The sequence below is a fragment of the Prosopis cineraria genome, unplaced genomic scaffold, assembly GCF_029017545.1.
Source record: "Prosopis cineraria cultivar Desert tree isolate PC_DT_omini unplaced genomic scaffold, ASM2901754v1 PC8, whole genome shotgun sequence".
NCBI classification, from domain to species: Eukaryota; Viridiplantae; Streptophyta; class Magnoliopsida; order Fabales; family Fabaceae; genus Prosopis; species Prosopis cineraria.
Window position 1 is genome coordinate 25,179,200 of NW_026555339.1, and position 16,623 is coordinate 25,195,822.

The 16,623-nt window shown below is 33.6% G+C and overlaps 1 long non-coding RNA gene across 2 annotated transcripts; it reads right to left on the minus strand.

The window, feature by feature from the left end:
* Window positions 1-530: 530 nt before the first annotated feature.
* LOC129318511 (uncharacterized) lies at window positions 531-13,744 on the minus strand. Of its 2 annotated transcripts, XR_008595257.1 has the most exons (6): window positions 13,439-13,744; window positions 13,229-13,370; window positions 13,062-13,127; window positions 12,778-12,831; window positions 5,319-6,468; window positions 531-733 (listed from the first exon to the last, which is right to left on the minus strand). It is a non-coding gene; the product is annotated as an uncharacterized LOC129318511 (long non-coding RNA). The 2 variants fall into 2 exon arrangements; XR_008595256.1 differs by having other exon boundaries at window positions 13,229-13,743.
* Window positions 13,745-16,623: the final 2,879 nt, after the last annotated feature.

Consider the following 16,623-nt stretch of genomic DNA (forward strand, 5'->3'; position numbering starts at 1 on the left):
CTAACTACCATTATAATGGCGGCGGCGGTAGTATTAGTTATAATCCTAATACCTACCAAAAGAAGAAAAATAATGAAGGGCAAAAAAAAGATTAGAGCGATCCTCCAAAAGCTACTGAAAATCAGTGTTATTGGTGTGGTATGAAGGGGAATTGGTCACATATCTATTGTACGCTTGAGCATTTAGTAAAGTTTTATCAAGCCTCCATCAAAAGAAATTCAAATACTGTGAAATCAAATTTCACTTTTCAAAATGATGATGTTGAGGCAAATTTTGTATACAAAAATGATGATATCAATGAGTTGGATGATATTAATGGCTTTGATGCTATGACACACTTAGAGATGGTTGATTTCTTTAAAAATCAGGATTAGACAAGTTTGGTTGAAAAATAATTAGAATAATTTTGGATTATGTTTTTGGATTGTGTTTCATTTATGTTTCTTGTTTTCTTGTAATTTAGATTATGTTTCATTTAGCTATCTTGTTTTCTTGTAATAAAAGCATTATTGCTTTAAAGAGACACGATATGTCTGTCAGAGTTCTACAGTTTATACATATGACATCAAAATAACACATTACATAATTGTCTTACACCTTGGGGTTATGGTGCATGAAGGATTAGAATTATGTTACATCCAAAATCACAATCCCAAACTTATTCGCATAAAAACCCCACATGATGATGGCAGAGTAGACAATCAACCTTGAAAACGATCCAGAGTATCAGCACCTGAATAGATCACGAAAATGAAAACAAAGTGGAAACTACGAAATTCTAGTCAATAGGATCTAACATTTTAGAACAAATAATGATTTGGCTGCCCCATGCAAAAATCACAATTTTTTTCTTAAGATTAAGATACAAAAATACCCATAAACTTTTTCACTAAATGCTTCTAGTATCCTCAAGTTAACAATGATACATAAGTACCCATTAACTTTATAAAAGATGCCAACATTCCCTAATCCATTAAGTTCTGTCCTTAAAACTTAATCAACATCATATTATTTTAATAGATTGGAGAAGGTTGGTCTCTTTAATGAAATTAATGGATACTCATCCACCATTATTGACTTAAGAATACCAAAAACTGCCAGAAAAAATGTTATTGGATATTTTGGCACCTTAATCACTCTTGTTATTAGCATGTGTAATGAGTTTTATCATGACTAACAATTATGTAACCATGCAACTGGTAAAAAATTAACCATATTCTAGTCCTTTCCCATAATTCTGTATCTATGTTCCCTAAACCTAGACTCTGTTTTCTAAATGACCAGGCTCATTGTACAACGTCCCATACTCTTATGCACTGACTTTCTATGAAAGAAACTCCAATGATTAAGGTGAAATGGAAGACATGTAAGACATTTATTGGGGATTAAAAAAAAAATCCACCATCAATATTCAGTCACATCATCATCATAGAAAGTATGATCTGTGTATCAAGAGAATAACATAAGAGCTTCCCTTCAAATAATCCACAACATGAAAACATCACGTGGTTTCTATCCACAATACAAACAAGAACTTGCCTTTCGATACAAATTTCATGCATTAAAGAATATGAATGATATGCACAATGTACAATTCTTTTGTTGAAACTTTATGAATTAACAAAACAAATTATCCTGCTTTCAAATTTTATTATTTAGTTATTATTTGTTATCTTTATAAAATTTTCATATAATCTTTCCATTTAAAATTATATCCTTATTACTATTTGTTACTATCAATCAATTTTCATAATTTACATAATTACTACTATTTATTGCACAGAAATAATTATTCTAAATAATTATTTAACTAAATAGTAGATGAGATTCCTTTTTAGAGAAGATTTAAAAAATTTTCCTACCTTGCAAGAATTTTAACTTCAAAAAACATAATTACCTTGGTCAAATAATTCAGGATATTCCTTTTGCATTTGCTTTTTTGTTTCCCATGTCACTTGTGATGGGTGCAATCCTTCCCAAAAGACTTTTACAAGAGAGATAGTCTTATTCCGCAAGAGTTTTTTTTTTTTTTAATCAATATCCACAATCCTGGCAAGTTTGGGCACATACTTCAAATTTGGTGTCACTTGCACTGACTCTTCCACTATAATGTGTGAAGGATTAAGGATACACTTTCGAAGTTGAGATACATGAAACACAGGATGAAGATTGGACAATTTAAGGGATAAAGCAATTTGATGGGCTACAAGTCCAATTCTTTTAGTGATTGGAAATCGTCCAATTTATCTTGCATTCAACTTTTGGGATTTTCTGGATCTGCCTACTCTAGTAGTTGGAGTGATCTTTAAGAATACATGCACTACTTCCTCCAACTCATCAACATAACTCTTTTGCCTACTTTGAGTGGTCAACATTTTTTTCTACCAAACAATCTTCTCTCACCAACCTCAGACCAACACAAAGGTGATTGGCATTTTCTACCATAGAGAGTTTCATAGGATGCCATCCCAATAAAGAAATTATAGCTATTGTCATATGCAAACTCCATCAATGGTATATATCTTTCCCTATTCTCTCCTCAATCAAAAATACAACCTCTAAGCATATCTTCAAAAGTTTGAATTGTTCTTTTTGATTCACCATCAGTCTGAGAAGTACTCAAATGTATCTTAGCTCAAAAAACTTCTTGTAAAGATTCCCAAAATCTATAAATAAATATGGGATCCCTAGCAAAGACTGCTTAAAGGCACACCATGATAACTTACAGTCTCTTGCACATACAACTAGGCAAGCTTATCTAAGGAGTAATCAATCTTGACAGGCAAAAAATGGGCAGACTTGGTTAACCGATCAGTTATAACCTAAATGGCATCCTTACCGGTTTGTGTTTGAGGTAACCCCATGGCAAAGTCCATTATAATATCATTCCATCTCCACTCAAAAATTTCTAGGTGTTGAAGAACAGAAAGTTTTTGATTCTTGATACTGAGTTTTTGACATACCATACACTTAGATACAAAGTCAGAAATTTCTTTCTTCATACTTGGCCACCAATACATCCTTTTCAAATCTTAATACATTTTAGTGGATCCAGGGTGAATGGTGTAACTATTCCTATAAATCTCTTTTAGGATTTTTTGTTTGAGTTCTCTTATCTCGAGGACACACACTCCTTTGAAACATGATGGTCCCATCAATGCTTTGGGAAAAATCTTGGCACCCTTGTCGATCTTGCAAGGATTGGTCTTGTTGTTGGGCCTCTTTGATCTGTATCTTCAGGTCACACTCTACCTTTAATTCACTTAAGTGCAGGCTTTAGGGTAAAACAATCATAAAGAGTCTAATGTCTTTAAAATATTCTAGCATTTTAGCTTCTTCTACCATCATGGAGGCAATGTGTAAGGACTTCCTACTAAGAGCATCAGCAACAACATTTGCTTTCCCCAGGTGAAACTGAAGCTTGAATTCATAGTCCTTAAAGAGTCTCATCCACCTTCTTTGTCTCATGCTAAATTTCTTTTGATCAAACAAATATTTGAGACTTTTATGGTTACTAAATACTTCAAAGTCAGCTCTGTACAAATAGTGTCACCAAATCTTTAATGCAAACATTATTGTAGCTAATTCCAAATCATGGGTGGGGTAATTCTCTTCATGAGACTTAAGTTGTCTAGAAGCATATTCTACAATTCTTTTATCTTGCATCAACACACAACCTAAGCCCCTTTTAGAAGCATCAGTATATGCCTCAAATCTTCTTTTAGGATCAGGGAGAATTAGAGCTGAAGAGGTAGTCAACTTTTCGTTTAAAGTTTGGAAACTAATTTCATACTCATTGGTCCACATAAATGGATTTCCTTTTCGAGTTAGCCTAGTCAAAGGTAAGACAATCTGTGAAAACCCATGGATGAACCTACGATAAAACTTAGCTAATCCTAGGAAGCTCCTAATTTCTACAACTAAATTGGGTTTTTTTTCCACTCCAGGATTGCTTTTACATTTTTAGGGTCTACTGACACGCCCTTGCTTGAGATTATGCATCATAAAAGCTTCACTTCTTTCAACCAAAAATCACAATTTTCTAGTTTGGCAAACAATTGTTTCTCCCTTAAAGCTTGTAATACCAGGCGAAGGTGTCCCTCATGTTCTTCTATTGACCTTGAATAAACAAGAATGTCATCTAAGAACACAACCACAAATTGGTCAAGGTAGGGTCTAAAAATTCGATTCATATAATCCAAAAATACAGCTGGACCATTAGCTAACCCAAAAGGCATTATTAAGAATTCATAATGTCCATATCGAGTTCTAAAAGCTGTCTTTAGCATATCTTCAACCTTAAACCTAATCTGGTGATATCCAGACCTAAGATTAATCTTTGAAAAGATAGAGGCTCCTCTCAATTGATCCAAAAGATCATTTATCATAGAAGGTGAGTATTTATTCTTGATGGATATCTTATTCAACTGTCTATAATCTATACATAGTCTAAGACTTCCATCCTTCTTTTTAACAAATAAAACAAGAGCTCCTTAAGGTGACACACACTAGGTTGAATAAACTTCTTCTCTAAGGTAGTGTTTGGTTGGAGGGAGGAGAGGGGTGGGGAGGCAAAAAAATTTTCCCTCCCTCTATTTTACGAGAGGAGGTGAGGGGCTTCCCTGCCTTTGTTTGGTCCCTCCCCTCCAAAATCTCCCCCCCAAATTAGGGGGGCTCCCCCCCCTCCCCTTCCCTCCAACCAAACATAGCCTAAGACAACCTCTATCTAAACCTTCAATTCTTTCAACTCTAAAGGTGACATGGAAACAGGACTAACTCCGGGGATAAGATTTATAGCAAACTCAACATCTCTTTCTCTAAGCAAGATAGTTATTTTCGAAGGAAACACATCTGGGTAGTCTCTAACAATTAGTATTTCATTGACTTTTAACATCTCTTTTTGGTTTAAGGGAGTTCTTCTTGCATCTTCTTCATCCACCTCCATATACTCTTAGGGTAGGCAGTAATATGAGTTAATTGTGGCGCATGGAAGGAAGGAAAGATGACAAGCTTTCTGGTGCAATCAATAGTCACTTGGTTTTCTCTTAACCAGTCCATGCCAAATATAACACCAACATCATTTAATGGTAAACAAACAAGGTGAGAAAGGTAGGATTGATTTTCAGCCTGAATAGAACAATTTAAACAAGCATGTATAGTGCAAACCTTCTCCCCCGTGGGAGTAGGAATTTGTAATTGATATGGTAACTCACTCACAGGTAATCCTAATCTCTTCACACAACCAATAGCTATGAATGAGTGTGTAGCTCCAGAGTCATATAGTGCAAGTAAAAGAACATCATCAACAAAACATGTACCTTGTACCAGGTTCGTGGATTTCTTTGCTTCCTTTCCACTCATAGTAAAGACCCTCCCTTTTGTCATTGGCCTTTGAATAGAATTCTTCCCCTCAAGTGCCTTACCCTTATTCTTTGGACATTGCTTCATATAATGGCCAGCCTTCCCACATTTGTAGCAAACATTTTGACTAAGGTAGCAATGTTGATTCTTGTGTGATTTACCACATTTGCTATAAGGGGTTAAAGTCCTACTTTTCTTGTAATTGATTAAGGGTTTGAAGTTCTTTTTCTGAAGGTTGCCCATTTTGCGTTTGTTCCAAAAATTCTTCCTTTGCTTATCCCATTCAACCTCCATCAACTGCTTCTCCACAACTCTACACTTATTCACTAGTATAGTAAAATCTTGTATCTCCATTGCAATCATTGCTCTTTGAATATCAAATCTCAATCCTACTTCAAACTCCCTAGCCTTCTATGACTTGGCAGGATTAGTATGTAAGAAAGATGAGTACTTTGACAGCATCTCAAACTTGGCAACATATTGATCCACGGTCATCATCCCTTGAACCAGATGCAAAAATTCAATTTCTTTCTCATGTTTCACGTTCTCCAAAAAATACTTGTCAAGAAAAGACATCTTAAATCCTTCCCAAGTGATTTCCACTTCATGAGCTTCCATTGTCCGTTTAGTCTCCTTCCACAAATTGTATGCTTCTCCAACCAACATATAAGTTGCAAAAGATACCTTCTAGGTATCAAAACATCCCATAAACTCAAAAATTTTCTCCATGTGCTCCAATAACTCATCTGCAACATCAGGATTGTACCCTCCTTGAAAAGATGGTGGCTTAGCCTTCCTAAATTCAACCAAACCATAGAAATTTTGGTTTTGCATAGAATTTGGTGCATTATATGTTTCATTAGTAGGCAACTGTTCTTCTAGATCCCCTTCTTGATTCTCAACAGGATTTGAATCCTCATCTTTGGGTCCTGAAACATCTAGACCAAACGTGCAGTAGCGGTAGTTTGTTCTCTGCTGGCAGTAGCCGTTGCTTCTGCTTGCTCTCGCATTGCAACAGCCATTCCTTCAATAGCATTAATCAAACTCCTATCAGATGAGTTTCTAGTTGATTTGCTAGATTGACTTCGCCTTCTTGGTGCCATTTTCCTAATGCATAATAAACATATAATATTAAGATTAGTCTCAATTCTTCTTATTCCACTCATGCATGAGATGATGACACATAAAAGTAACATGCAAATTGGCACCAATTCCATCTATATACATATCAAGATAAGATTCTATTGCATTTCCGTTCCTAGTCTAGACTTACAATGGTATCCCAATTGCCCAAGCCCTAATGTCACCATCACAACCTCCTCATCTATGATAGTACCACTGTTTAATGATTTTCTTTTTGAACATTATACAGAAACTAAATTACAATATACATGTCAACTTAAGAGGTTGCACAAAACTTATTGTATCCGGAAGGATACATGAATTCAACTAAATTTTTCATGAGGAAAAGCATCCTTAAATTCAATCTTAGTTGTTTTCTACTTACATTGTTCATGTATTAATGGAGGACTACTACATGTTACCCTCAAATCTTTAGTTTTGTTTATTTACACATATGGAGTACCATGCATTTTTTTGTCTAATCTTTAAGCAAAACAGAATGTACTTCTTTACATAAAAATAATTATAACATGTGAATTCAATTTGTTTGACCAATTTTCATACCTTTGATTATACACATATCATCAAGAGAAGAACAAGATTAATTTTAATTAATGAAGAAACATATGAAATTTACTTTCCAATGCTTTTCCCATGGAAAAGTATGACATTACAATCCATTTCAACTTAGCATTCACCTATTTGTAAATCAAGTTATTTTTACAATACCAAAATACTTATCTGACATGTTACAGTGTATGAGGGATTAGTATTAGCATTAAAGGGCATTTTTTTCCTCTCGACTATTTCGCAAGAAGCATTGAACACCCTAAACTATCTTATTGGAGCAATATCACCCCTCAAGTGTCAAAATCATTGCAATGTTGCCCTTTAACCAACAAATATTGACGTTAACTGTTAACTTTACATTAACTTTAGGCTAAAGAGCATATTCATCCCTAAAGTATTTATGAAGGAATAAATAGTATCCTAAGTTTAATAATGTGAATTAGTACCCCTACTTTTTTCATTTAAACATGCAGCAAGCATATGGCATGATATTTAAGGTGCAAATGTTTTGCCAACCAGGTATTCATCATTAAAAAGACTCTATCAACCCTAATTAACAATCAATCAACAACATTGTCTCAGGTTATATATGTCTATCATAATTTGCTAATCAGACACTTGTCAATCAAGAAAAAAAATCTTAATCTACACTAATGGTCAACATTAAGACATGATGCACATGTTTTGGTTAAAAAATATGAGAAACAGATGGATGCCATTTGGCTTGCACATCAAGGACTCACTGAGTCAAAAAAAAAAAAAAAGCTTTGTCAGCCCACATTAACTATAAGTTGATGGTATTGCCACAAATTATATGCGTCTATCCTGACTAAATACATCACTGACTAATGGTACCTATATAACTTATGATAGTATAGATAGATATAACTTGTAATAGTGCTATTAATTGAACATTAGTACATAATAACATACCCTTTTTTTTTCTTTTTACTAATAAATACCTGGCTGGCAAACCATGTGACACCTTAAAAATAATGTGGCATGTTTCAATTAAAAAAATAGGGATGTCAACTATTCCACATTATTGAACTTTAAGATGCAAGTTACCCCTTTATGAATACTTTAAGGGAAAAATTGCCCTTTAATCCAATGTTAATATAAAATTAACAGTTAACATCAATACGTGTTAATCAAGGGATGACATTGCAGTAATTTTAACACTTAAGGGGTCACATTGCTCAAATAAATAGTTTAGGACACCCCATGCTTCCCGTGAAATAGTTCAAAAGTAAAAATACCATTTCACCCATTAATATTATTTACCTTGCCTTTTTCCCCGTGTATTCCCCTCCCCACGCTTCTCTTGTTATTTATTTATTTATTTTTTTTATAGATACAGTTTATGTTTCCAAACACAGTCTTTTTTTTTTTAAGTAAAAGTTTTCAAACATAATCATAAGGGTAATGTCTATTACGATTTGAGTGAAATAATTTTGAGTGCACTATCCTCTGCTTTAGACTTACAAAACATAAAAATTATAGTCAAATTATTGTATACTCTGTTATTAATACAATGTCAATGTTCAATGGAGGCATATTAAACGTTCAAGTATAGGTTTGGACTGGCATTTTCAAAATTGAAGTTTCTACAAACAATTGTTTGCAAAGTGAAGTTGGGAAAAAAGTCTATAAAGGTAATCCTAACAAAATAAATTTATTAAAACTTGCGGATGATATAGTTCTTATAGTAGAGACAAGAGAAGAGGTTAATTGCAAACTTGAGTTATGGAGGAGGACATTGGAGTCGAAAAGTTTCCATCTGAGTAGGAGTAAGACGGAATATTTATATTGTAAATTTGGTAAGAGATTATTCGACAATAATTTCGAAGTGAAATTGGGAGATCAAATTACACCTCAAGTGGAAAAGTTTAGATATTTGGGAGCCATTATTCAAAATGATGGCGAAATCAGTGGAGATATTTCACATAGGATTCAAGCTGGGTGGTTTAATTGAAGAAAAGCTAAAGGAGTTATTTGCGACCGTAAGGTGCCTAATAAACTTAAAGGAAAGTTTTATCGCACTGCTATCAGACCGGTAATGTTATATAGTAGTGAATGCTGGGCTCTAACAGGACAGCAAGAGCATAAAGTTGGAGTAGCAGAGATGAGAATGTTACGATGGATGTGCGGACATACACATAAAGATAAAATTCGAAATGAGCACGTACGCGAAAAAGTGAGGGTAGCACCTATTGAGGAAAAAATGGTAGAAAATCGGTTGAGATGATTTGGGCATGTACAAAGAAGACCAAGGGAGGCACCAGTGAGAAGAGTGGAACATATAACTTTGAGTCCGATTAAGAGGGGTAGAAGTAGGCCTAAGAGAACACTCTTGGAAGTTGTTGAACGCGATCTCTTAATAATATTCCTAAAAGCTTGATAAATGATAGAGCACAATGGCGTCTTGCAATCCATGTAGCCGACCCCACCTAGTGGGATAAAGGCTTGTTGTTGTTGTTGTAGCTTTTTGAACATCTAACATTGGTCAAACAAGAACCATAAGAATTTCTTCTGTTTTAGTACCGTAATTTAATTGTTTCAAATAGTGGACTCTGATATCTAAATTATTTTAGGCTCAATTTGTAGTTCAGTCTCATTAAATTTTAATCAAAATTTATTCTATAACAATTTAAATTATACTTTTAATTCAAATCTCTTTTTCCCCATATTTACATCTCTAAACTCTATTGGTATTTCTAAAAGTGGTCAAACAAGAACCATATGAATTTCTTCTCTTTTAGTAGCATAATTTAATTGTGGCAAATAATAGACTCTGATATCTAAATTATTTTAGGCTTAATTTGTAGTCCAGCCTAATTAAATTTAAATTAAATGAATTCGATAAAAATTTAAATTATACTTTTTAATTCGAATCTCTTCTTTGCCCCTATTTATATCTCTAAACTCTATTGGTCTTCAGCTTCCCCTTTCTTTTTCTTTTTTCTTTTTAATCTTCAAGGTACCCATTATATGATAGGACTCTCATTTTCTTGAAATAAGGCCTCTAAATATTTATTGTCAATTATATTTAATTAATAGTCAAGACAATTACTATTATTGTACAAAAATTATGATCTCCCAATCAAATTGTAGAAAAATTTCCTATAATGCCTAATAATTAATCACCTAATTAATAGAAAAAATTCCCCCTTTTAGAGGGCATTATGACATGACAGGAACTACTCTACCCAAGATTTAGAACTTACTACAATGATATTTGCTTTGAAGATTATGAGGTATCATTTAATGCTCAATGCAATGTCTTAGGAATAATTTTTACTAAGATCATGACTTTTACCCTCAAGAAAAATCTTTGAGGCAAGGCATATATAGTTTGCAAAATCCCAAAATGGAAGTTCATACAAGTAATACTTAGGGAGTATCTGCTTATTGAGGATTTAAGAACCTAGATCTTTATGCCTTTTCATGAGAACACAAAAGCGAATAAATTGAAACAAAAGATTATATTAAAAATAGACTGCATACCTAAAGTAGAACTGGTAATTTAGGCCAAATCCAACAGCCCACCCTAAACCCACACGAAAAAAGGTAGAACCGAGCTTGGCTATATAAGTTCTTTTTAAGAGAGTATGATACTTTAAGCCCGACCCGAATAAACCTGACCGCTGGAATAATTTCCAACTCTATATGTATATAGAGTTGGCAATTTGATTAAGCCCGACTGGCCAAGCCAAACTCGGTCGAAAAAAGTTAGGGTCGGGCTTGGTAATGTGGGCTTTTTAAAGAGGACAGGACACTTTAGACCCGATACGAATAAGTCCGGCCTGAATAAGCTCGGCCGACCCAAATTACTAGCTCTAACCTAAAGTGGGTAATTTGAAAGAAACATATATTCTCACTTATGATCCTAGTAAACATATGTGGGACCCTAAAATGAAATCGGACAATGTACAAATATTTCTTAACATCTGACACTTTAGAAGATTAAGATAAGATATTCACCTTTCTTCAAAAAACTTAAAAGATAATAATAAGATTAGATATCAAAACCCACAGAATTTTTATATACTTAGATTAGATATGCCTGTGTAAAACAAGAACAGTATATTCATGGACTTTATCATGTGATTTGCTTAAGTAACCTTTGAGATTTGAAGCTAACTGGATAGGTGTAGATAGACTAATTGATTATGATCACTTTTTAATAGTTATGTCCACCTACACCCTAAATAACCTTGCCCAAAACCTATAATAAGAAAAGTTCTAAACTGCACATTTTACTTAATTAGTCATATTGTCTTAAACAACAGATTTAGAATAAAATTAGGAAAAGTGTGTGTGTGTGTGTGTGTCATAATTTTCATATAACAATAGATTTCGTCCTAGTATTAGGATGGCACCTCACAAGCAGTGAGAAGTATAGATAACCCCACTGTTGATTCTTGGGGGCAACAGAAGATTATTAAGATCCAATCTAATTTAAGAAAATCCAAGGGAAAAATGTTCACTATTCAGAATGTTTAAGTAAAAGCATGTTAAGGCAAAAGGATGAAGCCATTTGAAAGTGCGTGTGCTTCACTCCTATTATGAAAGTAGGTAAATCTCTTTGACTCCAGAAAACTATTAAGCCTAAGATACATTGGACTCTTACAAATTATCGTAAGTGTATCAGAAGTTGGTAAGTATTCTAAATGTATTACAACTTCATATATCTTTGACCCTCACATGAAGTAGCAAACAAGTCAAGGAAAGATAAAGAGAATCTACCTTGTCAATTTTGGCCAACAAATTGTGGACTCTAATCAGAAGTATTTGAGGAATAATTTATAACTTGGATCTATGTTATTTGGGAAAGACTATCTCCAATAAAGGCAAAGACGAGATGAAGAAAAAATACCACCAATTGTTTTCTTAAAGCAACTCCCAATTTTGCATTCAAAATTCCTAGAGGATGATAAGCTTTTGCTTTAACAGTTTCATTCTATTCAGATTGTTAGTAAGTTCTTTTATCACCTTTTAGTTTGCTTACCTCTAAAAACATTGAACCATTTTTATAACATAATTAAAATAATTAAGAAAGTCCTATTTTTCTTCACAAAACTGACCTAGCATTTTAGTGCCATGGCCTCATCATACAACATCCTGTTCAAGAACAGAAACAGTGGAGCCACCACCCCATTCTCAATGCCACAAGATAAACAAGTCCAAGCAGCGCCTATTCTTAGTTTCAATTTCCCTACGAGTTATACAGGCTCATATTTTTGAGATAGGCCGCCTAAACTCATGAAATCGGACATTCAGGAATCGCCAAATCTTAACTACATATCTAAACTGTTAGTCAGAAAAGCATGTCTTCTATGTAGAAAGAAACTAAATCATTATTAACCTCAAACTTCTTGAAAATGGTTTGAACAGAAATTAAGTGCACCTCAAGAATAGATCTTGGCTCCCATGCCATCTCGAAATCTCATGAAATTTAACATGCTGTTTGTTCTGATTTGATCCCTCAATTCTTTTAATACAAAATTATAACATTTTGATAGACCAAGAATCACACATGCACCCAAACTAATTCTAACCTCGTTTATATGTATTTTTCACCTACAAAGACCTTAAACAAGATACAAAATGTTCATAGACATAAGAGCTTCAAATGATAAAAGATATGTTGCAACAACAATTATGTCCCCGAAACTGTCCAGAAGGACCAGAACTAGCCAAAGACAAATAAGAAATTCTTACCTCAAGTTTCTTCCTTTTTTCCTTTACTCTTTCACCAATTAAAGCTGTTACTTGCTGCAAATTCCAGCAGCCCATAATGAAACACAATGAGCAACATATAACCAAAAGCAGAATCCAAATTTCTTTGCTATACAATTCAAGTTCAGAACCAAGCCACCTTATTTGTACAATCAAGAACAAGAGTTCAATAACATCACAGTGCCGCAAAATTTCCAATCAGTAACAGCTCATATTTACCATATCTTCAGCATAATCATTGATGGGAAAAGTTGGAAATAACTTACCACATAACTCAATATTACTGCCTCCAATTACCACATTACCATGCTTCCAACAGTCACTGCAATTTGCTTTCCACCGTTTTGGCCAGAACAGAACAGATTTAGAGGTGAGCAAATCGAAAGATAAATTAGAAAACTGAGTAAGAAGGGGTATTTATCTTATGACTCACAATGCTTTAACACGTTTTCTTCATCCCTTGTATCCTAGCTTCAATTGCTGCTATATTGCGGCTAACAACCAAACTGATCCTTATATATGCAACTCAGAACTCAAAATGACGCCAGAATGGTGGGAAGGATTTTACCGCTATGCTGAAAAATGGCTTGATTCAACTCTCCAATAAAACCCACAATCTGAAAATCCCAATTGTGAAGCTTACCTTCCAACAATGAATGTTCGCACTTTCTAAATTCCCACTTCTGTCCAGAATTGAGAAGCACTAAAACATCACTACATGAAGATTCCAATGGGTCAAAAGAGAAGAGAAGAGAGAGCGGAGCAAGTTTTTAAAGGTTATCTAGTGTTCTAGCTTCATTTTCAGCACCATGCATCAAGTAGAAATTTCGGACGCCATCGTTCCTCGCCACCGCTTCTATTCCTCCTTCCAATTAGTAGAACAAGTGGACGTTGGGGTCCCATGAGGGATGAGACCGAATTGCTGGATGCATGTTGAATTTCAGGGAAATATGATGCAATATGATTTAACATTTTTTCTTTTTTGTATTTCTTTTTGCCAAGGCCAAAAAAGTATAAGTACAGGTTTGATCCCTCCAATCCGAAGAACCGAAGAAAGTAGGGTTAGTGAAACTTTTACTTGCTTAAATTTATCTCATATATTAATTTAGTCCTCTAAGATTGAAAAGGTAAAGCATATTAATAATTTGATATATATATGTGTGTAACTAAATAAAAATAAGTTAATATGAATGAGTTTGATTTTTATTAATATAATCCCTTATAATATATTTTGTTCTCTTGTTTAAAATTTCAAAGTCGGTTTTTTTTCTATCTAAATAATTATACTCATTTTTACTAATTTACATAGTTATTATCAATATTTTATTATTTGAGTTAACAAATTCAATAATATAATTTTTTTTAAATAATAAGGACCAAGTCAGTAATCAAAATAAATTTAAAAAACTAAATTGATAAAAATTAAATTTGAAAACTTAAAGGACTAAAAATTATATTATTCTAAGAAAAAATAAACATTTTCTTCTAAATAATCTTAGAAAAGCCCAAAAACAACCATTCTAAAAACCAAAAAATCTGTGACCTAAAATCCACCATCTTACGAAGAACCTCAAGATCATTAAGCTTTATCATCATTTACCAAAATCACAAAAAAATCGTTAATCATAAAGTCACCACCTCCATCTCTAAAGACCAAGCCACCAGCCACATTTAAAAAACTCAAAGGGATTGAAGATCCCTCAAATCCCTCTGAAACTATTGCTTCTATGTGAAATGCTGTTTTTGACTAGGTTTTCTTTGAACAAGAAAAGATAAACTCTGTGGCTTCAATCAAGGCCTGCATAGAATACACGAATTCTAAAACAAATCAACACCTAGTTTATTTATCGAAAATTGCAATGGTCTAACCTCGAACACATCAACAACAAACTCAGGGAGAAACTAGGATAGAAACAGTTGTGGAAAATCCTCCTGATGCAGAATCTGAAGCTATGGAAAGAGTTCAATATGAACCCCTCCATCAAGATTCTAATTTTAGACCTGCACCTGGACCCTAGTTCACATTTGATGACTTGCCTCCATACAAATAGAGAGATAGACTCTAGGAATTTAGTGCTTGGATTGACTTACAAATGACTAGATTTGATGTTACTATATGGAAGTTCTTTCAGAATTCCTCACAAGGATGATTGGAAATTTGAGAGAATGGTTCTAAAGTCTTAACGAATTTGACAAGATTAGCACTACTCAGCTTAATGCTTCTCAATTCCTTATAGCAATCCATAAGGAATTTCTTAGAGATTTCAATATTATTGATAAAAGAAGCAGACAGGAGTTTTTTTGAGATAGTGTTATTTACTTGATCGACAAGATCTTCAAAAGCATTTCTAATGAATGTTTGAAAAATGGTATATATTAAATAGTGCTAATGATGTTAATGTCAAGCATACATTCATTGCTTTATTACCAGAAGAACTATAGCTAGAACTACACAGAGCAATTAATACACTAAGGAAAGATATGTTGCAAATCTCTCCAGGAGAAATATGTCAACTAGCTTTGTCCACCCTAAATAAGCTTTATAAGCAATAACAATTTCTAAAATTCATGTTGAAAAGAAAGCCAAAACTCCAATCAGCCTATAAAAAGCCTTATCTAAAGATCAAATGCAAAGAAACTAATCTTTACTCCTACAAAAAGAAAAATCATTGCCATAAATACAAGTGTAAACTGTTTAAATCAAAAAGACGACGTTCCTTTAATTTCTTCAAGCAAAGAACTTCAAAAACTAAGGGATCAGGCTGATGCTTTATCTGTGGATAAAAGGACATTTTGCAAAAAGATATTCTAATAAATCTAAAAAAGATATGAAACTATTACAATCCCTTAAGACTGTCATCCTTCTTGATGCTGATCAAGATCTTGAATCCATTCTTGAAGAACAATTAGAAAAGGATGAAGATACTCGCTATGTTTTACCAATCTTTGATGATAGCTCAAATGATAAACAGTATCCCTATCAATACCCACCTCTCTTTATTATTGGGCCTGGCCCAATTCAAAGCCTTAACCCATCTCCTCTAAAACCGATACCCACAAGTCTTATAAATCTTAAGCAACCACCTTATCCACCTCAATTACCACATCCTAATGTAAAAATCCAAATACTACCCTCTAAATATGATATCCCTATCTCTGTCATTGCTTTCATAGATACTAGCTCTTGCAGAATTGTCATGAAACCCTATATTCTCCCTCAAGAAGAATGGCTCCCTCACAATGAGTACTTTGTTATAGCTAATGATAAACTCTTCAAGATAAATCTTATCACTAAAAGAAAGATTGGTATAAGATTTTTCCCTAGATATACGTATTGGACGAAAGTTCTTGAAAGTCATCTCCCTACTAAAGACATCCTTGTTGGATTTGATGTGTACAAAAAAACTAAAGATTTGCATATAATCCCTAGGGTTATCCATTTCAAATAGGATTTCAAAGAATACATCGACACCCCAAGCATTATGGAAATTCAACGAGCTCCTTCGAGATATGAACATATCAAGGATCAACTTCTTAAATTTTATTGTGAAAATCATAATCAATTTCAGCATCCATCTCTGCTATGGAAAAACAAGAAATTTTTCATTAAACTTTCTTTCAAGAAAAATGAAGATATCAAGCCTACAAAAGCATCCCATATTGGGATGAATCCATAAGTTCTTGCCTTAGCTAGAGAAGAATATACAACCCTGCTTAAACAAGGTCTTATTGGGCCCACAAAATCATATTGGGCTTGTCAAGCCTTTTATGTAAAAAGGAGATCTGAAAAGCAAAGAGGGAAAAAGAGGTTGGTGATTGATTATAAAC